The sequence below is a fragment of the Nannospalax galili genome, unplaced genomic scaffold (genome assembly GCF_000622305.1).
Source record: "Nannospalax galili isolate Female #2095 unplaced genomic scaffold, S.galili_v1.0 scaffold770, whole genome shotgun sequence".
Taxonomy (NCBI): domain Eukaryota; kingdom Metazoa; phylum Chordata; class Mammalia; order Rodentia; family Spalacidae; genus Nannospalax; species Nannospalax galili.
This window is the reverse complement of record NW_008328344.1, coordinates 1,053,237-1,077,496: the sequence shown is the minus strand read 5'-3', so window position 1 is coordinate 1,077,496 and position 24,260 is coordinate 1,053,237. Positions and strand designations below refer to the sequence as shown.

Sequence of the window (24,260 nt, the reverse complement as noted above, 5' to 3'; positions counted from 1 at the left end):
CACACACACATACAATTATATTATATGTAAATTATGCAAGATAAAATTTATTTCAAAAGATATAAATGGGGGCATGCTGGAGAGATGGTTCAGCAGTTAAGGGCACTGGCTGCTTATGCAGAGGACCTGGGTTTGATTCCCAGTACCCACATGGCAACTAACACCCGTCTTTAATTCTAGCTTCAGGTGAACCAGCACCTTCTTCCGGCCTCCACAGGCACTGCATGCTTATGGTGCCCTTACCTCCATGCAGGCAAAACAGTTATACACATGAAATAATATAAACATATTTTAAAGATATAAATAAGGAATCTTTAAACAGAGAAAAGAGATCAGTGTGGGCTAGTAAAGTGTGTCCAAAGAGAAAGTATGCATCTCATAAGGGTTTCATGATCATTAACATTTGAGCCTTAGCATGAGTTTTGAGATTCCTGGCATCCAAGAGAAGAAGGGAAATGGGCATGACGAGAGCCAGGCAGAAATGATTGTCACTCTAGCCTTGCTCCTTGTTCCAGACTCTACTGAAGTCCCCTCCCACTTGCTATCTATTTACATGGCTGCAAAACCATGAACCCAAGGGGCCTTCCCAGTTTCTTTCAGAATAAGTGCCCAGATTCTCTTTTATTTGATATGGCTGTTTCCTTCAGCTTTTGGGCATATGTCAATGATTACGGTTCCTTAAGAGTAATCTGCTTTGGGGGCTGGAGAGATGCCTCAGCAGTTAAGAGCACTGACTGCTCTTGCGGAGGACCTGGGGTCGATTCCCAGCACCCACATGGCGACTACTAACTGTTCTTAACTCCAGTTCCAGGGGAATCCGTGCTCTCTTCTGACGGCCGCGGCACTGTGTGACACGGGTGCACTCACATATATGCAGGCAATACACTCGTACACATAAAATAAAAATAATAAATAAAATATATATAAAAAAGTAATCTGCTTTTGATGAGTGAACTGCAGGTGGACTCTACTGTGAACATGACACTCTAGTTGCTTGTCCTCCTCGCCTTTTAATAGCGATTCTTCTGACTTCTTTGCTTCTTCCGCATTCACGACCTTGCCGCAGCTGGGTTGGGCACTGGAACTAAGCCCTTTGCTTTCTCACTCCCCTGTATGGTCTCTCCTTCTCTTGTGAGAATCATGAGACTAATGAATTCTTGATAACTCTATGGGATGCCTGACTCCAGAAACACATATTTGCTGAAGAAAATGATCATTAAATTAACTGCAGGTCGTTTTATAGTTACTTATACTTTAGAAAAATCTAGTGCAACTTTTCCCACCACTAATTGTTCCTTGCTAAGAAATAAACGAAAATGTGTTTCTGTTACGCACTATGACATTTCCAGAATTGACAATTTTATTAGTTATCTATTTTTCAATAGAATTCTCTGTTCAGTCCTCCCGATCGTGTGTGAAATCAAAGTGATCTGGGTAGATTAAAAGGCTAGCAATGGTCTCAGAAGCCTAACAACAATCCCGCCCAAGAAGAGTAAAAGCCAAGCGTAGAGTAGGCACAGGTACCCTGTGTCTGTCACTTCACCCATCCTTCATCACTCCACCTTCATAAGTACCTATGTAAGCTAATGTCATGTCTTTTCCTTTAGCAAATAATGTCAATTTCATTGCTGGTGTTAAACATTGATCACTTACATCACTGGACAAGATGCCAGTCTGAAGTTTTCTGTGTGTGAAGAATAAGATGATAAATAATTTTGATATTTATGACCCAGATGATCTCCATGGGAACCACTCAGATCCACTGAGTATCAACTGAGTAACTGACAGTGGGGAAGGAGCCAGAGATGGTGTGTATTTGACTTGTGGTTGTGTTCCAATAAATGTCATTTACAAACACAGGAAGTGGTTGCATTGAGGATCTGGCCTGAGGCTGTGGATGTACTGTCCCCGAATTATATGTCCTGGAAGTAGAACTCATTTTATAGATTTTTAAAGAAAAATTTATTTTGGCTTATGTGTATGTGTATTGGTCCGTGCGTGTGTGTGCGTCTGTGTGTGTGTGTGTGTGTGTGTGTGTGTGCCATGTTTCTGCGGGTACCTAAGCAGACCAGAAGAGGAAGTTGATTCTCTGTAACAGGAGTTACAGACAGCTGTGAGCCACCCAATGTGGATGCTGGGAACTGAACTTGTGTGTTCTGGAAGAGCAGTAAGTAGCAAGTACTCTTGTCTTCTGAGCATCCCCCCTGCCCCCGAGCCCCCAAGTAGCTTATTTTAATAGCATCCTATCTCTTCATACGAAATATGCATCATTTTTTTCTTGGAAAAAATGAATCAGTTGATACATAGAGTTGGTACATGCATAGTGATAGGTAAAACGTTGGTGGAGAACAAGCGAATGGAGGAGGAGGCACCAGGACACAGATAAAACTCCATCAAAATAGGGTTTATTAGCAAAGGAACACATGGGACAGATTCCCTTCTGGGGAGGGAAAATGTCTGCCCTGGTCTTGAGCTGGGGTCTTTTGAAAGGGAGGGTTCTGCCTCCTGCAGAAGGCGGGAAGATTTTTTTTTTATGTTTTGTGTGTGTGAGGGGTGGGACTGTTAAAACCTGTCCTCTTTAGAGATCAAAGGGGAAGCCTGCTGTGTCGGCCAAACAGTGGAGAAAAGTCTGCTTCTCTTGGCTTCAAAGACCAAGGTGCTTATCAGCTAGGTTCCCTTTTCTCAGGAGCATGAGAAGTCCTTGGGGTCCTGTTGGTGAGGGGGCGGGGCTATTTGAACCTTAACACATAGTTCATTTCTTTTCTCTGTAGAAATTCTCATGAGGTACTTAGCAACCGCAACCGGGAGGATGGGGAATTTCAGTAGAACAGTGTGCTGTGTCAAGTTTACTGAGAACATCACCTTATGGGAATCAGGTCAAGTAACACACTGAATATCATTTACTAAGGAAGACACTGAAATCCCAATGGGAACGTGAAAGCATAGGATTATGGGCAATAAGGGTGAGTGTTAACACCACCTGTCAGCCATGTGCCATAGCAGCAAAGGGGTCAAGTGGATCCAATATGGCAAAGAACCCCAGTGTCTCACAGTTCTGCCCAGTTGAACAAATGCCACATTTTCCACATCAGGAGATTAAGAATTCTTCCAAAGTCTATACTAGCTAATAGCTGGTAGGCTAGGGTAGACCCTATCCCCAAATCTACACTGAGCTGAGAGAAGACAGTGATTTGAAGAACCAGAGAGTGATGATTTATTCGGGAAAGGCACCATATAGAAAACAGTGCCCCTGAAGGAGATTTTTTCCCCCATTAATTAGATGGCTGACAGCCCCTGCTTACTGGGACAATTATTAAGGTCACTTCAAGGTCAGCATTGATGCTTCTTGAAACCAACTTTCTATGACCAAGAGGAGATTTGTTTTGCTGAGATACATATAAAGGAGGTTAAATAAACCCATCAGAAGAGAGGCCCAGCCCCTCAATTAAGGCACTCAGACCATTTTCCTCCAAATGTCTGGGAGCTGCTTCTCCGTGGAGTCCCCTTAAGCAGAAATGGCAGCTATTTGCTCTTGTTTGCCACCCCTGTATACATTTACTCTAGATGTCAGTGCTCATTTCCCCTCAGTTCCTACTCCTCTTCAAAACGATGCTTATCAGTGGAGAGGCGAAAACCAAAAGGTCATTTTGCTATGTACACCCCTGAACCGCAAGAGCTATTACTCTCACATGCAAGCTCAGCTCCGACACCGACCTACTTGGGGCATCCTGCAGCCTGATGCACTGACTGTACTTGCTGACATGGCTCACCAAGTCTTCTCTCCTGTGACATTAGTGATCACACACCCCTCACCTATGCCTCTGTACCCCTGTAGAAACCACACAGGGTCTGGATACTGACTCTGGCTATTATCTTGTCATGTCCGCTCCTTCTTGCCTGTCACCTGGTCACTGTGTGACTATGTGTTTCTGCAGAGCTTCCCTCCTCCCTTCCTCTGTCCTTAGCACTCTTTTTGCTTTGAGGATCAACCACGTATCCATCAGCCATTACGTGCATTACGTGCAGTACTTTGGGTTTAGGATGCTTTCTTTTTTATGTATTGATTTTTTTGTTGTGACACTGAGCCTACAGGAGTAGAGACCTTGGCTAGTTCATCCCTGACTTTGCTCTGTATCTTTGTTCTGTTCCAATGATGGTGACCTTGGCAGATTATTCCTTCTTCGTGATCCTCAGTCTCTTTATCAGTGAACATTGGAAGTAATGGTCAAACCACTCTGGGGTCGTTGAGAGGAGTGAATAACATAATCTTTATGTAGCATAGCACCTGGTACCTCATATGCACTTATCGTATCTTCATTTCTGCTGTCATTGTCGTTATCATTACATCTTTGTTGTGATGATGACACTTAATGCCTTATGATAAACTCAAGGAAGGAGGCAAATAGCTAGATGGGTAGATAGAAGAAAGACAGGCAGAAGAAGGGAAGGACAGAATGGAGATAGAGTTTCACTTGGTGAACTATATTTTATTTTTAAATTCATTTTTGTCTATTAATTCTTTTGGTTGTTTTGAAACAGGGTCTCAGGTAGCTGAGATCCTCCGGTTTCTACCTCCCAAGTGCTGGGATTATAGGTGTGTGCCGCCACGTTGGCACCAAACAATTCGGTGTTCTTCATCTCCTTCTCCCCCTTGACTAGTATCTGTGTTGTATGTTTTTAAATGTTGAGAAACAGATTTTTTTTTTAGTCTTTTTGGACAGGGTCTCCCTGTAGCCCCAGCTGGCCTGGAACTCACTATGTAGACCAGGCTGGCCTTGAACTCACAGAGATCTATCTGCCTCTGCCTCCTGAGTGCTGGGATTAAAAGTGTGCCACCACACCCAGATGGGAAACAGATTTTAAAGGTTTATTTCATTTTTATTTACATGCGTGTGGGTGTGTGCATGCGTGCGTGCATGAGTGTGTCTGTCTGTCTGTTGGTATGTCTTTGTGTGGGTATGTGTAGACACCCACAGAGTTCAAAACAGGCCATTGGATCCCTTGGAGCTGGAGTTACAGGCCATTTGCAAGCCATTCTTTGAAGTGGAGAGGGACTGGCACCCTCTGAGCCCGGTTCACTGAGCCTCTCCTTTGACCTTGTGGAGACCACCCACCAGCCATCTTCACAGCAAATCCATGATGGTGTTAATGTTTCTTTACTCTCAGGGAACTCTTGATTTTTTTAAGACTTGGCAAAAGCATTCCAGTTTCTGGCTTTTAGCACTACTTCCCAGCTGGCTCGTGAATCCCACTTGGTTTTCCTTCTCTTGTATCATCTTTTTTAAAAAATATTTTATTTATTCAAGAGCAGCCAGAGCTCTTAACCACTGAGCCATCTTTCTAGCCCCTTCTTGTACCATCTTAACCAACCCCATTGTCATGTGGGAATTCTACATTTACATAATTGACATGTTGAGAAACTGTGCTTAAACCACAGTGAAAACACATTTTAATACAATGGAACCATGTTTCCTCTGTCCCTGTAAATCCTTAATTCTTGTTAGCCTAAACACTTGAATATATACCTGAAAGCAATCTGCCGAGCACGTGGCCCGGTGCTGTCTGCTGAAAGTTCAGAGGAAGGTCCTGTTGGCAGTTGAATGGTCTGTCACCACGCTCTTTTCAGTGCTGTGCTTTCTTTTCTTCATTTTGGAAAAACTGATTCAGATCATTGTCATTCAGAAAAACAAAAATGGGACCTGTCAATTCCCAGCATAGTTCTTTGTTTTGCTACTTCAATTGGTGCCGCAATTCAGCCATCTACTCATGATTTAAAAAAAAAAAAAAAAAAATACTGGGGGCTGGAGATGTGGCTCAGCAGTTAAGAACACTGACTGTTCTTGTAGAAGACCCAGATTCAATTCCCAGCACCCACATGGCCGCTAATGACTGTCTGTAACTCCAGTTCCAGGGGATCTGACAGCCTCTTCTGTCCTCCATGGGCATTGCACAACACAGGTGCACTTACTTTCATGCAGACATAACACTCATACACATAAAATAAAAATAATAAATAAAATATTTTAAAAAATACTAGATAGATTAGCCAGGGCTACATAGGGAGACAAGGAAAAAAGATAAAGATGCTGGATTTGGAACGACGTAATCATTGATGGCCAGAAACAGACAGGAAGACAGATATCTGGTTGTTCCAGAAGTACGTAATGGGTACATTGACAAATTAGATTTTCTGAAAGTCAACCTGAGCAGAAGGTCTCTGTCCACATAGGAGAGCAGCATGTTGATTGCTCACATCAGATCTGTAGAGTCCTTGCTCACAGCAGGTCTGTAAAGTGCAAGAGACTGACATAGCACTTGGCTGTGTGTAGAACAGCTGGGAATTAGCAATAGACACTGAAACATGGCTGCTATCCCCCGCCACTCTGAATTACTGTTTTCGGGTATGGCTAGGTAGATAGTTTGATTGAAGGAAGAGATCCTACTCAGCTCTAGCTGTCCACTTGACACAAACTAGTCATCTGAGAAAGGACTCTCAATTGAGGATTTTCCCAATCAGATTGACCTGTGGGCATCCCTGTGAGAGGATTTGTCTTTGGTTGTTAATTGATGTACGAGGGCCCAGCCCACTGTGGGTGGCACCATTTCCTGGGCAGGTGGTCCTGGGCTGTATAGAAAGCTTGCCAAGCATGATCCTGGGAGTGAGCCAGCAAGCCGTCTTCCTCCATGGTTTCTTCTATACTTGGGTTTCTGCGTGTACTGTGAGTGAGTTCCCTGGTCGGAGGTATAATGCTTTGTGAACAGCAAGTGGTCCCACCTCCAGGCTCTTTCTTGAGTCCCTGCCTTGCCTTCCCTCAGTGATGGGCTCTGACTTGGAAGGACAGGATGAAATAAACCCTCTCCTCCTCTAACTGGTTTTTATTAGAATGTTTTATCACAGCGACTACAGCAGAAGTGGAAGAAAGAGGAGGAGATGGTGGGAGGGAGGAGACACGGGTGAGTGAAACCTTTTCCCTGAGGTGTGCCCTGGTATCTGAAAAGTTTGGGCATTTATCATGTCAAGCAGATTTTGAGAGTCAAGCCTCTACCCGGAACTGCTCACAGCCCAGCACCAATTCTGGCTCATTCCCCGGCCATTCTTCCCCACCTGACGTTCCTGAGGGATTGTTGGTTCACTTTTTCTACTTTGTTTTCTCCCACAACAGAGATCATAGTATAGAAAAAGATCTCCAGAGCCATCTCTGTGGCATGCTAGGAAGCATGTGGGCCTGGGTGTTAGACAAACTTTGGCTCAAACTTGCCCAGGTCATACTATTTTTGCACAAGTTCTATTTCAATAAAATTGTTACATGCCCATTGTATAACACATGAAAAAGTATGGAAAAACAATACACAAAAGAAAATTCCCTCCTCAATTTATCTTCATTACTTGACTATCTTACTGTTGATATTTTCAAACATGTACAAGAGACAAAGAGTTACAAAGGACCCTCTCACATACTCCCCTGGCTTCTGTAATTACCAGCATGTGGTTCGTTCTGTTCAAACTATAGCTCCTCTTTTGGTGGATTATTTTAAATCAAATCTAAGACATCATAACTTTTTATCCGTGAATACGCTCTTCCCCTCAGTTAACACCATTGTTCATATGTCAGAAGATCACTTTGGCTGTGTGTTTTTTTTTTTCCATAGAATAATAGAGATTTGGTAGGAAAAATGTTAAGAGTGTGTGTGTGTGTGTGTGTGTGTGTGTGTGTGTGTAAATCTGTATTTCAAATAGTTTTGAAAGATATATTTTTCTAGTCCTCCATAGGTTCAGGCATTTGAATACTTGGCCTCAGTTGGTGTCTGTGTTTGCTGAGGTTTAGGAAATGTGGCTTGGAGCACGTCACCGGAGGTGGGCTCCCTCTTCGAGTTGGGCTCACCTTGCTTCCTGTGCATCCTTGAAGATGGGATTGCTCCACTTTAAGCTTTGACTTCCCCCTGTCATGCCTTCCCACCACGATGGGACTCTTATCCACACACCCAATAAACTCTTCTTCTGTAAGTTGCCTTGGTCATGGTGTTTTATCCCAGCAACAGAAAAGTAACCGATGTGGGGTCTCTCCCTCCCTTCATGGGTTGTTGGCCACCAACCACGAGAACAAAGGGAGCAGAAGCAACGAACGGGGTCAGGATGGCCAGTGAACACTGACAGAAGAAAGCCCCTCCAGGGAGGCAGATTCAGTGATGCAGCTCCAGACTCAGTGATACAGCTCCGTTATTCAGTGGGAGAACTAGGGAAAATATAGTGTGGAGGCAGCAGCCAAAGCCTCAGCTGATAGGTGCTCATAGTATGCTTTATTTACATGTGGCAGGGGGATCCTATCATCTGACTATAGGGCAATGCCTAATTATCATATAGAAAAGACCTGGGGGTTTTATTGCACGTAACTATGCCAAAGGTCATGTCCCAAATAAGGTCAGTGCTTGATGGCACTTTCCAGGTAAGTCAGGCAGAAAGCAGGAGGCCCCCGCTGAGAAAGGGAGTCCTTCCATATAGCGCCAAGCCCCTTAGAGCTATCTGGACATGGAAGACTACGACCTTAGCAGCAGGGTCCCCAACAGACTGGCATGCACTATTTACCTCAGTTTTACAGCATCTCTTAGTGAAAGGGAATCTATGAGATTACTGTTGATTATGAAAACACTATAATTGATGCTTTTAAAACCAACCTAATGTTTTTTCAATGTATTATTCTTTTAATTATTACTCTTTATTCTAACTTCAGCTGTTGAGAGATAGAAATGACCTGATATGGTCAAATTCTAAAAATAGACTGAAGATCATGAATGAAAACCACATAGGTTTCTTTTTTTTTTTTTTTTTTTTTTTTAATGTTTGAGAGAAGTTCTCCTGGGATGCAGGTTGGCCTCAAAATCACTGTATAGCCGCGGGTGACCTCAAAATTCTGATCTTCCTCCTTCTACCTCCCATCTCCCCGTCCCCTAGTCCGTCTCCCTCCCGCTCTCCTGCTGTCTCTAGCTCTCTGTCTTTTCTGTACATTTCAATGGATGAAGTCATCCCATACTCAGTCTCTTGTGTTTGGCCTCTTCCTGTTGTTAGCATGGTGTTTGGGGGATTCATCTATATTGTCACTTGTCTCACTGGTTCATTCGTTTTTATGGCTTTTTTTTTTAGTCTTTTTTCTGGCCCTGACATCTTTTGTCTGTCAGTTGAGATACATTTGGGTTGTTTCCACTTTTTGACTTCCATAAATAATGCCATTAATTTCATTGTTCTGCCCTGTTAGGACCTGGGAGCCACAGACCCTGGAAGGCAGGGTTGCTTTGCTACTCTGAGTGACATGTTTCTCCCAAACCCAACACCAACACCCTTTCTGAGCCCTCTTGGAGAAGTGTCTACTGGGGCATCCCCAGCTGTTGTCCAGTCACCAAGGTAGACAAGTCCAAAAATCACAGCAAACAGGAGATGACCCATTTTGTTTTAAGGGGTGTGCTGTAGCTGGGACACTGTCATCTGACCCTGATACAGCCCACGCTGCCTTGAATTCTCAGCAGCTGTGATTACCCTCCTATGGTCCTGCCCCTCCTGGAGGATATAGAAGTGGTTCAAAGTTACTGGGGGGAGGGGTGCACATGACCCCATCCCTCCCTGAGGCACTTAACATTTTCCAGAGACTTTTCTTACAGTATTTTCTCGCGTTCCTGTAAGTAACCCCTCACCTACACACCTACAAGTAACCCTAGTTAAAATCCTTGGTTCCCTAAGCTAGACTTGAGTGGAATCATTTCATTACACTGCTGGTGGTGCCCTCTTTGGGGTAAGTATGTTTGTTCTAGTGTCCCCAGGAAAAGTCACCCCAACAAGACCACTGACTGGATCCTACACAATTTCTTTATGAAGTGTTTTTTGTAACTGAGCCTCTCTGGACACAGAAAATAATTGTAAACAACCAGTGCTGGCTCCTTTTGGCCCTGGGGTCCAGCCACTTCGTTGCTCATGACAGGGAAGCCACATGAACCCCACATACTCTCTAATCCTGGACTGCACCAGCGCCTGCTGTTCTCCAGCAAGGCTGTGTTTCGTCATTAGCTATTCCCAGGGCCCAGGGAGCCCAAAGGATGTCAGAGTACATTAATTTTTATCATAACATGGAATCTCTGCAGGTCTGAATGGCAGCACATAACTGTCAGGGGCTTTCTGAGCTCCATTATGGCTCCATATATCTCTAGGCCAAGCAGAGTAAAGAGTCATCATTGGCAAGGGAGATGTCCACAGTGCATGAGATGTTTTATTGTTGGGCTTGACCGTGGCTTAAGCACATTGCCCGCACTGTTTTTCCCTCTTGTTCCTGTAAGTTCACCTCTGACGTCCCTCATTAAATGCCCAGTGCCTGCACAGAGTGTGTTAAATAACTCTCTTTGCGTCATGTTACTGAAATCATTATCTGCTGTTTTCCAGCTTGTCTAGAAATATATCAAAAAATGAGTGTTCTTTTCTTAAGAACTTTTACCAGAAGGTATATATCCATGGTATTGCATAAATAATGACTTATTAGGCTTAATACTGCTTTATAGCCATGGAATATAATTTTAATTTGAAGGACTGCTAATGTATTTCAGAGAACACTAGTCATTTGTTCCTTGCTTCTATTCAGTCACTTACCAAGTAAGCAAAATGCTTAAAAGGAGGCAGCTTACTTGGAGACCCCCCACCCCCAGACACAATAAGAACTCATAATCAAAGAGAAAAGACTTTTTCAGCTGTAAGAGTAAATATGGCCTTGGAATTTTTATTTGTTTGTTCTTGAGAGTATCTTATTACATAGGCCCAAATTAGTCTTGAATTCTGTGTTTGTGCTTGTGGACAACTAGAGGTAGATACAGGGTTTCTTCCGGAATGGCTCACCACCTTAATTTTGGAGACAGGGTCTCTCACTGAACCTAAGCTCACTCACTGATTGGCTGAACTGCCTGCTTAGCAAGCTCCAAATGGCTCACCACCTTAATTTTGGAGACAGGGTCTCTCACTGAACCTAAGCTTACTGATTGGCTGAACTGCCTGCTTAGCAAGCTCCGTGTATCTGCCTGTCTCTACCTACCCAGATCTGGGATTACAAGTCTGCACCAGCATCCATCATTTTCACGTTCTAGGGACCTGAACTCAGACCTTCACTTTACCAAATGAGCCATCTCCCTAAGCCCTAGGCTTGGGTTCTTAATCCTCCTGCCTAGCCATAAACGTGTTTTTCATAGGCATATCCAAGCAGCTTCCTGAAACTCTAATCTCTGACTCAAGCTTTCTGGACCCTCTGACTTAACTAGGCATGCATGTGTTTGTAAGGCTTCTTGGACTTCTCACTTAATTACTTGGACTACAGAAGCTTGATCATGTGAGCACTGTGGGCCACTTAGTTTCCCAAGATTCACATAGCATTGTTTATGAACAAGATGTTAACAGGCAGATAGTCTATTCTTCTAACATGATCATTTTAAAGTTCAAACATCGTAAGAGTAAGCCAGATGTGGTGGCCCTCATCTGAATCCTGGCACTCAGGAGGCAGAGACAGGAGGATGGCTGTAAGTTCAAGGACAGCCTAGTCTGCACAGGAGTTCTAGGCAGGCCATCCAGGGCTACATAGTGTGACCTTGTCACAAGAACAACTCTATTTAGCAAATGTTTTCCTCAAAGGGTGAGGCAGAGAATACAGATGAGTTGGTTCTAGGACATTTTAAAAAGTAAATGCAGGCAAATAGTACCTAACTGACTTTGTTGTGGGTAACATCATTTTAAACAGGGATTCTATAGGTTTAAGACAAAACAATATCATGATCCTATGTGATGCTTTGAAAAGACACCGTGGAGCATGCTGACCTTAGCAAGTTTGTGTGGAGGCGAAATAGGAATTCCCATGTGGTACCTTAATTTGCAGACATTCAGGAATTGAACAAACTTCTTTCACATGTCAGCTGGGTTCTAGGAGTGGGAGCTCATGGTGATGTCACATACCTGCTCTGTCCTTCAGGACTTTCAAAGTCTGTTGTTAGAACCTGCTGTATTGTGGGTACTAGAGATATGGGGCATCCTGGGGAAACATCACCTCTTCCCTACAGCAGCCAGCCCAGCATTCTTCCACTGCCTTACTCCCTCTCCCTGATGCAAATGATAATCATGCTGTGTGAGCTGACTTGTGGTGCTTCCTGCAGTCCATTGTGTCCTCCCAAGAGTTTTTATTTTTCTATAAGTAAAATTCTTTAGGAAGATACCACACTTCATTTATTCTGGGAACCAAAGGAATCCTGCCAAGAGAGACTGGTAACTGCACCTTTTTCTCAGCTTTCAGGAGCTGTGTTCAAGTGAGGATGTAAGATGACGAGTCCGGTGCCTTACCCTTCCCTCTCTGCTCATCCATATTGTGAGGAGTGTTGATTTTTACATTTTATTAAATATTCCCTGAAAGCCAGATCGCAGGACAATAACGTGCTTAAGTGCAGAGGGCAGAAGGGCATTGGAAATGCCTGCAAGTGGGACCAGTGAGGAAGGCACGTGCTGCCACTAAGGCTAAGTGCACAATTACTGAATCGATGCCTTCTTCCTAGAAAACTGTGTTGGGGAAGACGCGGGTGTGACTCCTGATTTACGCTCCCCCCCCCATTTAGAATCAATGAGGTTGAGATTTTGCTGCTGGGACTGCAGATGATGGGATAGGAAAATATAATCAAGATAATGGACATGAGGCAAAAATTTAAGAAACTAACCAAAGCAAGAGTGTTTTCCATTTTCCGCTAAGTGTCTGTACTGATGTTCCGGAATCTACTCTAAGAAGTTGCAAATGGTGCATGAAATGAAAAATTCTCGTTGGTCTCCAGGGGAAAGAGCCAGAGCCACACTTTGGTGTTGGTGATTGTTTGGATTATTTTTTTCTATTCCAGCTGAAATTAAGGAAAATATGTATATATAAAATTGAGTGTAGCTCTTATCTTGACAAAAGAATCTACTCCTGGTTAATTATTATTTTAATACCAATGGTATCCATCAAATTCTCAACATCTTTGAACAATTCAAAACACAAAACTGATGGTCTTTGACCACCTAAACTGGTACTGGTTTTATGCGTTTATCTCTTGTTTTATGTGCTTTTCTTCCTTGCCTAGTTATTTAAGGGGTGCTCTTACAGAGGCTCTGAATAAGAGCACTGGAAACAGTCTACAGATATTTTTTAAATGTAAGGGGCAAATGTATATGTATTTTATATGTCTGTATTCTTGGTGGTTACCTTGTCCCCAAAGTGGAGGCCCAGGTCTAGGAAACAGGAAACCAAGCAAAATGTAATTGGCCTGTTTGGGGCACCATCACCTTCAAGGTCAATGCCAGACGTGTTGTGCATAGCTTTCAGTTCTCACAAATATCAAACAAGCTGGGCATGACCATTCACTTTGGCAGGAAATATAGCTGCAGCTCAGAGGTTTGTTAACTTTTCTGTGGTCTTCATGACTTAGGAGAGGCAGATCCAGGCTGCAAATTGAGTTTTACCTGCCATGTAGTTTTACCTCTTGGGTCTCCTGGACTTTCACCAATCAAAAGAATTCTCTTATGAAAATAATATCATGTAAAAGAAATTCCTTAAGTAGAGATCGTGTTTCTTAAAATAGAATAGCAAAGATTTAATGAGGAAGACTCATATAAAAGGAAATAGCTCTTTGTTCTGTCTAAACAGTCACAGTAGTACTAACTGTATTATAATACAGGTTTCCCCAGATTAAGTCACCTGCACATCCTATCTAGATTTTTTGCGAAGTTGGTGCATCAGTGTCCTATTACATAACACTCTGCTCTATCAAGGCTTGAAGGCTAGACTCCACAGAGCTGATGTCTATTAAATTGTGGCTTTGAGAGGCCAATTGCATATTTATCCAATATTTATTTCATATTTATACAACACAAATAATCATTAAAATTTTCTGCATATTCTCCCCCCAAATCATTGTGAATTGTATCCGTGGTGCACACACTGCATAGCTGTGTCCTGGGTGGACTCCAGAGCGTGGTTGATTGACTTAGAAGAGGAAACAGCCATGGCCAAGTTTATGCTGAACTCAGAGCAAAGTGGCCCACATTTCCTAAGGGTATCTAAGGTTCCACCTTAGAATTCTGCAGTTTTTGCCCTTCCTTTTCCGAGACAACACACTGCTGCTTATGGTAACCACCACATAGTTTTCTTAATGGAACATGGCTCTGCATACCCATTTGTATTCCATTTTACAGTATTTCCAAATAGTATGAATTCTTGTAGTTTACTTGAGCAGTGCCCCAGATGGTGTGACACTCTGTTTCTAGAAGGAATTGGAACATATTTCCCTTTACATAGCGTTCCACTTTGTTCATTCTTTTGCTCGGTCTGAAATAGAATTCCCCCAAATCAGAATTGCCTGAACATTGTGAAGGGTGTTTATTTAACCCAGAAAACCCGGCTTCATTTGTGGATCCTCCCTGTGAGTCTCCTCCACGGTGGTGGCTTCTGCTGCTCCCAGACTCCTCCCAACAGACTCCTCCCAGGCACCTTTCTTCTCAGGGTTCACGTGGGTTGTGTTCTTGGCTTCCTTGACATACCAGTCTTGTCTGCAAAGCATAAATGATTCTGTCTTTATCAGTCACTTTTCTCCACCAATCCAAAGCATTTTAAGGTAATATATTGCAGAAGATAGCTATGTAGTGGCACATGGACCGAATTTCATGTGGAAAATAGCCTTGATTCAGATGTACATGTTCAGATATGTACATCAGGCTCAATTATCACAGCATGCCAGACCCAGAGAGGACAGACTTCCTTCCTTCAGGACACTGGTTGTTGTCTCCTAGCAGAGATAAAACTGGTACAGATGGACTGTGGCCCATGGTAGAAAGTGTGAAGAAGTGAAGGAACAGACGTCCCAGCAGAACTGAAGATCAGGCCCCTGGGCCATGCTACGCCTGGACGTTGATCTTTAACTGCAGGTTATACAGGGGTTCATGTGTGCTTAGTTACTGGTAAGGAAACTGGGAGAGCAGGGTTAGGAAGTGCTAGGGATGTGTGTTTAGGATACTTAGTGATGAGATGGGCTTTACTTAGAATCAGCATCACTGGTTATCTCTCCCTTGCTGAAAGAGCCTTCATTTTGCTTGGCAACCAGAGATGTTTGGGGCAGGGAAAGAGACGAATGGATACATGTATTCCTAAACTACAGAAAGTAGTGGGCTGAGGGTAAGCTAGTGCAGCTCAGAACTGCCCCGCCGTCAAGGGCCTTTCTTACTCCTTGTAGCCCTCCTGCTCTCTGTGTCTTCTTTGTTTCTCCTTCTTTGACTTCTTCATTTCCTTCTTCACTGATTTTCTCCTGCTTAATGGTCAGAAGGATTGTGTGAGAGTGGAGGTCGAGGGTCAGCCTTGGATGATGTTTCTCAATCTCTGTGCAGTGTTTTTTTTTTTTTTTCGTTGCTGTTTGTGTCTTTTTGAGACAGGGTCTCACTATGTAGACCAGGCTGGCTTTGAACTTGCAGAGATCTGCCTGCCTCTACCTCCTGAGTGCTGCGATTAAAGGCATATACTGCCATGCCCATTGTTTTTAAGGATATATTTTATTTATACTTTGATATATTCATATGTGTATAAATTTATCTTGATCATATGCACTCCAACCACCACCACTCCTCCAGCTCGCCTGCAACATGACACATGCCTCTTCTACCTTCCTTCCTCCCTGCCTTTGCCTTTGTTTTTTTTTTTTTTCCCTCGAGACAGGGGCCTGTAGCTCCAGCTGGCCTGGAACTCACTACGTAGACCAGGCTGGCCTCGAACTCACGACAATCTGCTTGCCTCTCCCAATCCTTTCCCTTTTCCTTTTTTTTTTTTTTAAAAAAAATAACTTACTGAATCCAATTAATGCTGCCTGCCAAAATGTTGACTTGTGTTTCTGACTTGATCCTGTGCATGACTTGTGCAGGTAAGCACAGCTGTAGTGTGTTTATGAGTTCACGCTCTTTGTCAGGTCCACAAGGCCGAGCCACTGTCTTTTTAGGCACTGACTTGGATGGAGTTCACCAAGTAGGCTAGGCTGGTTGGCCAGGCAGCTCCAAGGTTCCACACATCTCTGCCCCTTACCCTCCAGTTCTGGGATTACAAGTGTGGGCCATCTTACCTAGCGACAGCTGCATCTTCCTCCCTCCTTCCCTTCTTTCCCTCCCTCCCTCCCTCTCTCCCTCCTCCTCCTCTCCCTCCTCCTCTCCTTCTTTCTCCTTCTCCTTTGGTTTCAAACTCAGACTCTCATACTTTCATGGGGAGCACTTTACCAATGGATTTGTCTCCCCAGTCCTGAACCAAAGAATTGGAGAGCAAGAAAGATTGAAAAAGCCAAAAAAGAGGCCCAGCAGTGGGTGGGGCTCTTGGGAGCTGAGGATGCAGGCAGCTGGAAGGAAGCCTGTTTGTTGTAGTGGTAGAGCGGGACAACCTCTGAACCACCCCCCATCTCCCATTGATTGCCTCCTTCCAGCTCTCTTTCAGGAGGACATACCTGTTAAGCTACTCCAGTCAGAAAACCTGGTCATATCATCAGGCTGGAAGCCTCACCACTGACACTCTTAAGGATACAGAGCTTCCCACTGATAAAGCCTTAGGACCCTTCCCACCAGGGCAATGGCTGGATTGTACTGTGGCCATCAGCAGTGCATTGACCGAGAGGTGGAAGGGATTGCTGCTTCTAAATCACTGTTCTCACAGTCAGCTGGAGACTTCCCAGAGTCCACTTATCACAGGAGGTGGGTTGGGGAGTTCTCCCTGGGCAGTCCAGGGCCACAGAGAACATGCAGACTGGAATCGTCAAGGGTTCCTGGATAACAGTCCCTCCTTTCTGCAGTCATCATCCCTCACAAGTTAGAATCCACCTGTGAAGAGAATCCTTCCCTTAAAGTGCTGATTAGCAGCAGCAGCTCTGGGCCCCAGTGCTCTGTTTTCATTTCCAGCCTGTCTTCACAGTTTGATCAAGCTTTCCTTTCTGGTCTGTAAGTATTCATCATCCCAGACCTTTGAGTTGCAATATTTTTTAGTCAAAATTGAGCAAAATGTACCATTCGAATAATAAAAACCTCATTAAAAGGAGGCTAAAGGAATGCTTTTCCTTTTATACAAGCCAATTAGGTATCCTTATAATTTAAAAAAAGAAGCCAAGTCCTTTATAGTTTCATATTCCGTAAGTCTGTTTTTAATTAATAGAGGTGATGTGTTTTGGGTCCTGGGTACATATTTTGCCTCTGGTGTGGTGCAGTTAACATTAATGAAGGGTATGGAATTTGATGAGGGAGGAAAGTGTCTCCCAGGCCCTCTGTACATCCAGGCTTGGGTATTTAGTGGGTTTCTGTTTCCCTGAGGTGCTGCCTGGCAAGAATAGAGGTGCCCGGACACAGAGCTGCTGTCATTGAAAAGGTGTAATGTCAGAATTCTCCGTGGCCAGGCCTGTCTCAAAGACAAGTAATTACCAGACAAGAATTAAATTTTCTCTTGTGGATAAAAGAGAAAGATGTGGAGATAAAGGAAGTGATGATTTAACCCACACAGGCTGGTAAGACACAGGGCTATGCTCAACCTGAACTTGGAAGGGTGTACTCTGCTGTGGAAACAAGTTTACTGAGATCTCTGACTAGCCCTGAGTCTGCAAGAAAGCAACTGCACTGGACTGGAGTGTCAGCACTTGGATCTATCCATTCCAGTTCCATATTGTATTCTTTATTTGTTGCTGTGTCCAAACACCTGACAGAAGCATCTAGAAGGAGGAAGGGTTTATCTTGACTTTCTGTTTCAGGGACATCAGTCCATTGGGGCTGGTAAGGCATGGCGGAGGGAAGGCTGCTGGCTGAACCTGGTCACATGGTGGTCACTGGGAAAGAGAGATCAAAACTAGAGGCAGGGTCAGGCTATGCAACCCTCACAGGCCCACCCCCAGGACCTCCTTCATACCAGTGAAGCTCTGTGTCCCAAAGGTTCTACATCCCCCAAAATAGCTTCATCAGCTGGGCCCCATTTTAAGAGCATGCATGGCATCTCACATGCAGACCGTCTCAAAGTGTTGCGTATAGGCTTCACGTGAGCCTTTTGTTCTTATTCATTTATTTTGGTTACATTCTGACCTCTAGAAAGTTGCTTCTAATCACGTTACTAATTCTATACTAGTAGAGTCCTCAAATCTCCCGTTTTCCTAGTTCTGTAATGGTAACAAGAATGCCACCACCCAAGGTTATTATGAAAGTTAAATGGGCTGTGTACACAAAGGTCTTAGCAAGGGTCAACGCCATAGTCAGGACCCCTCCCCAAAGAGGGGAAAAAAGAGAAGCGAGCAAAGTATCAGAGATGCGACCAAAAAGGAGCTTAAATGGAGCCTTCCTGCCTGTTTCCCTCCCTCACATCTTAGGTATTTTCCAGATGATTCTGTCTTGCTGAAAGCTTGGGTTGTCATGGGTACTAGTCCGTACGTTCTGCTCTGCTGTGAAACAGAGCCGATGTGTGTCGTGGGGTGCCAGGTGTTTCAAAACACTCATGCCCTCTCTTTGGAGAATGCAGATACCGTTTGGGGCTGTTGATCGACAGCTTCAGTGTATACCTTATGTGAAAAAGAAGTTACCTCAACCAAAGCTGCCTGTAGCCACATCACCATGTTTATTTTTAGATCAGTAATAAGCTGGAAAATATACCAAACGATGAAATGAAATAGATAATTTCTTTTTTATTCATTTATTTTTATTCTATGTGTATGAGTGTTGTACCTGCCTGTGTGTTAGTGCACCTGTGTCCTGAAGTACTTGAAGAGGACAGAAGAGGGTGTCTGATCCCCTGCAACTGAAGTTATGGACGGTTGTTAGCTGCTGTGTGGGTGCTGGGATTCTTACCCAGGTCTTCTGCAAGAAGAGCCAGTTCTCTTAACCACTGAACCATCTCTCTAGCCCCCAAATAGATGATTTCTTAACAAGATCCATATTGCCCCATGATAATGAGATTTCATAAATACTTTAAAGTGTGATTTATCAATATACTTCTTTAACTGTACAATTCATGCTTTCTACCAAGCATTTAAACAAGCTTTACTATCAATTCCTCACAAACTCTTCCAAAACATAGAAGCGGAAGGAATATTTGCCAGCTCTTACTGTAAAGCTAATATTATCTTGCTGTTAAAAAAAAAAAAAAAAGTCACAAGAAAACTACAGACCAGTATCAGGTAGGAACAGAGACAGGAAATCTTAAACAAAATGCTAGCATGGTAAGTGCAACAATATACAAAGTGACTGTACACTGACCGAAGGATTTTACTCAAGGAATTCAGAGTTAGTTTAACATTAGATAGTCAATGAAATACATGTCAGAAGAATAGAGACTCATCTTCGTAGTTGTAGAAAAGTCATTTGCAGATGGTTCAGTATTCTTCCCTGTTTAAAAACATCCTCAATAAGGTTGGAATCAAAGGATATTTCTTCAGTTCAATAGACAGATCTTTAGAAAGCCCACAACCAATATATTTTACCCTGGAAATTTAAATGTTTGCCCTCTGAGATCCAGAAACAAGGCAGAATGTTGGCTGCCATCACGTCTATTCAGTATTGCACTGGAAATTCTGATCCGGAGAGTGGGCCAAAACCCCAAACAAAACCCATCCAAATTGGAAAGAAATAGTAAAACTGTCTTTCTTGAAGAGGAAATCACGTTGTGTATATAAAATCTTAAGAAATCCACTTGAAAGCTGCTAAGATGAGCAAATGAGTTTAGTTGGGTTGCAGGGGAGCAGATCAGTGCGCAAAAGTCAGTTTGTTTCTGGTAGCAGCAGCCACTCCGAAACAATCTGAAGAAAACCATTTCTCTTGTGATTACATCAGAAAGAACAAAACCAGGAAACAATTTTAAGCTTAGGAATGAGTTTAACAAAAGATGTGAAAAACTTGGATTTTTGTATCTCTAAGACATTGGTGGAAAAAAATGAAGGTTACCTAAATGAAAGTAAAGGCAGCTCTTGTTCACAGGTCAGAAACAATATTTTGTAGATCTCAGTATTCCTCAGGTTGATCTACAGAGTAGATGCAGTTTCCTTCAAAATTCTAGTTAATGCTTTGGCAGAAATTGAACTGCTAATCTTGAACTAACTATAAGAATGCATAAGATACTTAGCCAAATCAAGATTGAAAATAAAGAACAAAGTTAGTTGTTAAAAATTATGTTACTGGGACTGGAGAGATGGCTCAGTGGTTAAGAGCACCAACTGCTCTTGCAGAGGACCCGGGTTCGATTCCCAACACCAAACAACCATCTGTAACTCCAGTTCCAGGGGATCCAACGCCCTCTTCTGACCTCCACTGGCATTGCACGACGGTGGTGCACTTACGTACATGCAGGCAACACATTCATACCCATAAAATAAAATAATAAATGAACATAATGTTATTACCACGACCATGGACTTCTAGATAACAGAATAGAATTGAGAATCCAGAATTACACAATTAATTTTGATTTATTTTCATAACTGGTGCCTGAATGACTCAATGGGTGGAGACTAGTCTTTTCCACAAATGGTGACGAACAACTGAATGTCTGTGCAAAAGAACAAAGGTAGATTGCTTACATACGCCATGTACAAAAATTGGCCCAACACAGATCATTGATGTAAATATAAAAGTCCAAAGCATTACACTCCAGAAAAACAGACTTACAGAATCTTTATGTATTTGAGTAGGTAATGATTTCATAGATAAAACTCTAAAACAGCAAGGGATAGAAAAATAAAAGGTAAACAAGAATTCACTAAAATTAAAATGTTTTATACTGAAAATGATACCTTAAAAAATCATACATAAAGACCATCATTAGAATGCTAGACATATTTGAAAATGGTGTATTTCATAATGGATTCATGTGTATAATAGGTAAAGAAGTTTCATAACTGAACTATAACAGAAACAACTTAAGTTACAAGTGAATGCTGAATCTGAACACGCATTCATCCTAAGACAGAGTCACTGCCAGTGAACACGAATGTGATGCTGATGCTGTCTATCATTAGCCATGAGAGAAATGCAAATGAATGAACAGTGAAATGCTACTCATGTTCACTAGGGTGATTAAAAATAAATAAAAAAACAAACACAGAAAGGACAGGTAATGCATACGTTATGTGGATGCAGAGTTGCAGTTCGCTGCGGGCAGGGTTGAAAGTGGCACGTCCACTTTGGATCGCATTTTGATTCTTCTTCAAAAGTTAAACACAGCATTATGTTAGGAGCCTGCAATTTCATTTGTGAGTATGGATGCAAGAAAAATAAACAGACATGTCTCCAAAATAACTAGCAAAGGGCTGACATACATTAACCCAACACTACAAACAACCTAGACGTCCATCAAACGATGGAGGATGAGCAGTGTGTGAGCTGTATGTACAGTGGAATGCTGTTCAGGCATTAAAAGGAGTAAAGTTCTGATTCACTGTACAGCACAGAACCTTGAAAGCAAGATGCCAAGGAAGCCAGTCCTACAAGCCCATACGTGTCGCGCAGACTCGTTTGACACCAGATTCTCACCACAGACAAATGTTAGGGTATTAACTGTATCATGGGGGCGGGTGTGATGTGATTAGTGGCAGCTAATGAAATTCTTCGTGGGAATTAAAATTGCTGTAAAATTAAAATATGATGATGCTTGCCAAGTCAGAATATACTAAAACCATTGAACCATACACTTCAAGAAAGTTATATTACATGTGAGTTACATCTCAGTTAAAACAAAAAAAGGCAGGGAAATATCAAAAACATTAGAAGGAGTAGCAGGTAAGAACCATCTACATACCTAGATCGAATGATTGTTTTTTGTTTTTTTTCCGTCCTTAGTGACTGTATGTGGAAAAACCTGTTTTTCATGTTTTGGGTTTGTTTCTAGTTTATTATTGCATTACTTTGTGTGTTGTGCATATATGCACGTGTGTGGCAAGGCCCATGTGTGGAGGTCAGAGGTTACCTTGTAGAGTCAGTTCTTTCCTTCTGCTATGTGGGTCCTGGGGATCGCACTCAGTTCATCATACTTGAATGGGAAGCTCCTTTACCAGCAGCAGCCCTGTTGTTGTTTTAAGCAGAGTTTCACACTGTAGCCCAGACCGGCTCCTGCCTCAGCCTCCTCTGTGCTAAGCTCATAGCTGTGACGTACCACACCTAGGTAGAAATCCTCTTTTTGGAGGAAGCAGTATGAATCACCTAATCACACGCTGAGTTTAAATTCCTGGCTTTTCAGTTAAACTGGGAAGGTGTGAGAATGTCTAGATTGGTTGTCTCCTAATTATCCTTCATACTGGGAGATCGTAGGTAGAATCTTGTTCATTTCTAATTTTATAATTCATGTTCATTATGTTTAATTATTACTCACCTTAAGTACAGAGTTGGAATATGTCCTTTGGTAAGTGTCTTGGAAACTGTTAGTTTTCTAAGGAAGATGACCACAACCCTGGGTGGCTTAGAGCAATGGGTACTCAGCCTCTATTAGTTCTAGAAGCTCTAAGTCTGAAGCCAAGGTGTCTACAATTTAGCTTCCTCTAGGGTTCTGTAGGAGATTTCTTCCTGTGCTTCTGGCTTCCTGCAGCCTCGAGCAACCCTTGTCTTTTCCTCACGTGTGTGTATCTGTCACTCCAGTCTCTGTGTCCGCCCACCCATTTCTGCATTTTCTACATCTTTTGAAAGGATATTTGTCACTGGATATGTGCCTGTGTGTGTGTGTGTGTGTGTGTGTGTGTGTGTGTGTGTGGTTACCATGTGCACTTTATTGAATCCACCATAGAGAAATGTGTGAGCTGTGAGTGTAACATCTGTATAACCATGAGGATGAAGGGGCAGGGTGAGTGGCAGCTGTGGATTGTGGGGTATGTGCCAGAAGCCAGAATCCCCTATCATACATACTGACGGTTCAACAGCAATGATAGGGATAACGACCATAAATAAGGATGCTGAAGACCAGGGGGCTGATGTTCAGGCATTTGGCAGTAGAGACGTAGACCTGGGCCCCAGTCACATTGCCCACCATCTTCTGGTCCCTAGACTTCACAGAGTAGGCATAGGCAATGAAACCCAGGCAGTAAAAGTTCACGAAGAGTGCTTAAGCGGGGACCAGAACACATGGTCAGGCACAGAGACCTGTCTGGGTATGTTGATCACAGTGGTCTTGATGGAAGCTGAGCCATGAGGGTCCCCCAGCTCAGCCACCTCACATTCCTCTTTGATCCTTTCATAGTTTGGGGGATGTCCGGCATTGGTGGTCATCAAGAAGGCTTGAGAAGTGTCGTTCGTTGTGCCAAGCAAAATCAGCAGTGAGGGGCAGATGAACTGCTCTGTGGGCCGCCCTTTCTCCAGCATTGTGTTTCTCAGAAGTGGTGTGCCTCTTCTCAATCCAGAACAGTTTTCTAAATCCTCTTCCCTCCCTCCCCTCCTCTTTCCATCTCTCCCTGTCTCCTCCTTCCCTTCCTCCCTCTCTCTCTCTCCCTCTCTCCCTCTTCCTCCCTCCCTCCCTCTCTCCCTCTCTCTCATCTCCTCCTTCCCTTCCTCCCTCTCTCTGTCTCTCCCCTCTCTCCCTCTTCCTCCCTCCCTCCCCCCTCTCTCCCTCTCTCTCATCTCCTTCTTCCCTTCCTCCCTATCTTACCCCCCACCCATTGTGTATGCGATCCTACAATATTCTATTTTTTTTTTTTGTAATGGATTGTCAGAGAAAATGGATTTGTCCATTATTGTTTGCTGGCTTCCTTCTACTTCATGCAGTGACTTTCCCTTTGTTTAGTTTTTATGTTTCAATTACAAATACTGTAGATAAATCTGGGTGTGTCTCAAAAAAAAAAAAGAAACAAATAAATAAATAACCAGGTGTGGCTCAAAAAGACAAATAAGTAAAACATAAAAGTTAAACAAACACTGTAGATAGCTTTGAATATGTCATTGTGCCCCATTTGTTCATTAGGGTCATTTCTTTTAAGTACAACTTATTAGGATTTAGGACTTTGAATCAAATGAAAGGATTCTTTTTATTGTTGAAGTTGCGTGTGAAACAAAGTCAATAAAAAATAAAAACAAAAGAGGGTTTATAGCATACCCCCTCCTACTTCTTATCCTCAGCCCTATTTCTTTCTTTTTCTTTTCTTTCTTTTTTGGTCTTTTAAGACAGGGTCTCCCTGTAGCCCCAGCTGCCTGGAACTCACAGACATCTGCCTGGCTTTGCCTCCTGAGGGCTGGGCTTAAAGGAGTGCGCCACCCCGCTTGGCTC

The 24,260-nt window shown here is 43.1% G+C and overlaps 1 protein-coding gene across 4 annotated transcripts in view; it reads left to right on the top strand.

Annotated features, from left to right (window-relative positions):
• The window catches only part of Wwox (WW domain containing oxidoreductase), a 1,076,697-nt gene that overhangs the window by 273,681 nt on the left and 778,756 nt on the right, over positions 1-24,260 (top strand). The gene's annotated exons all lie outside the window — the stretch shown is intronic.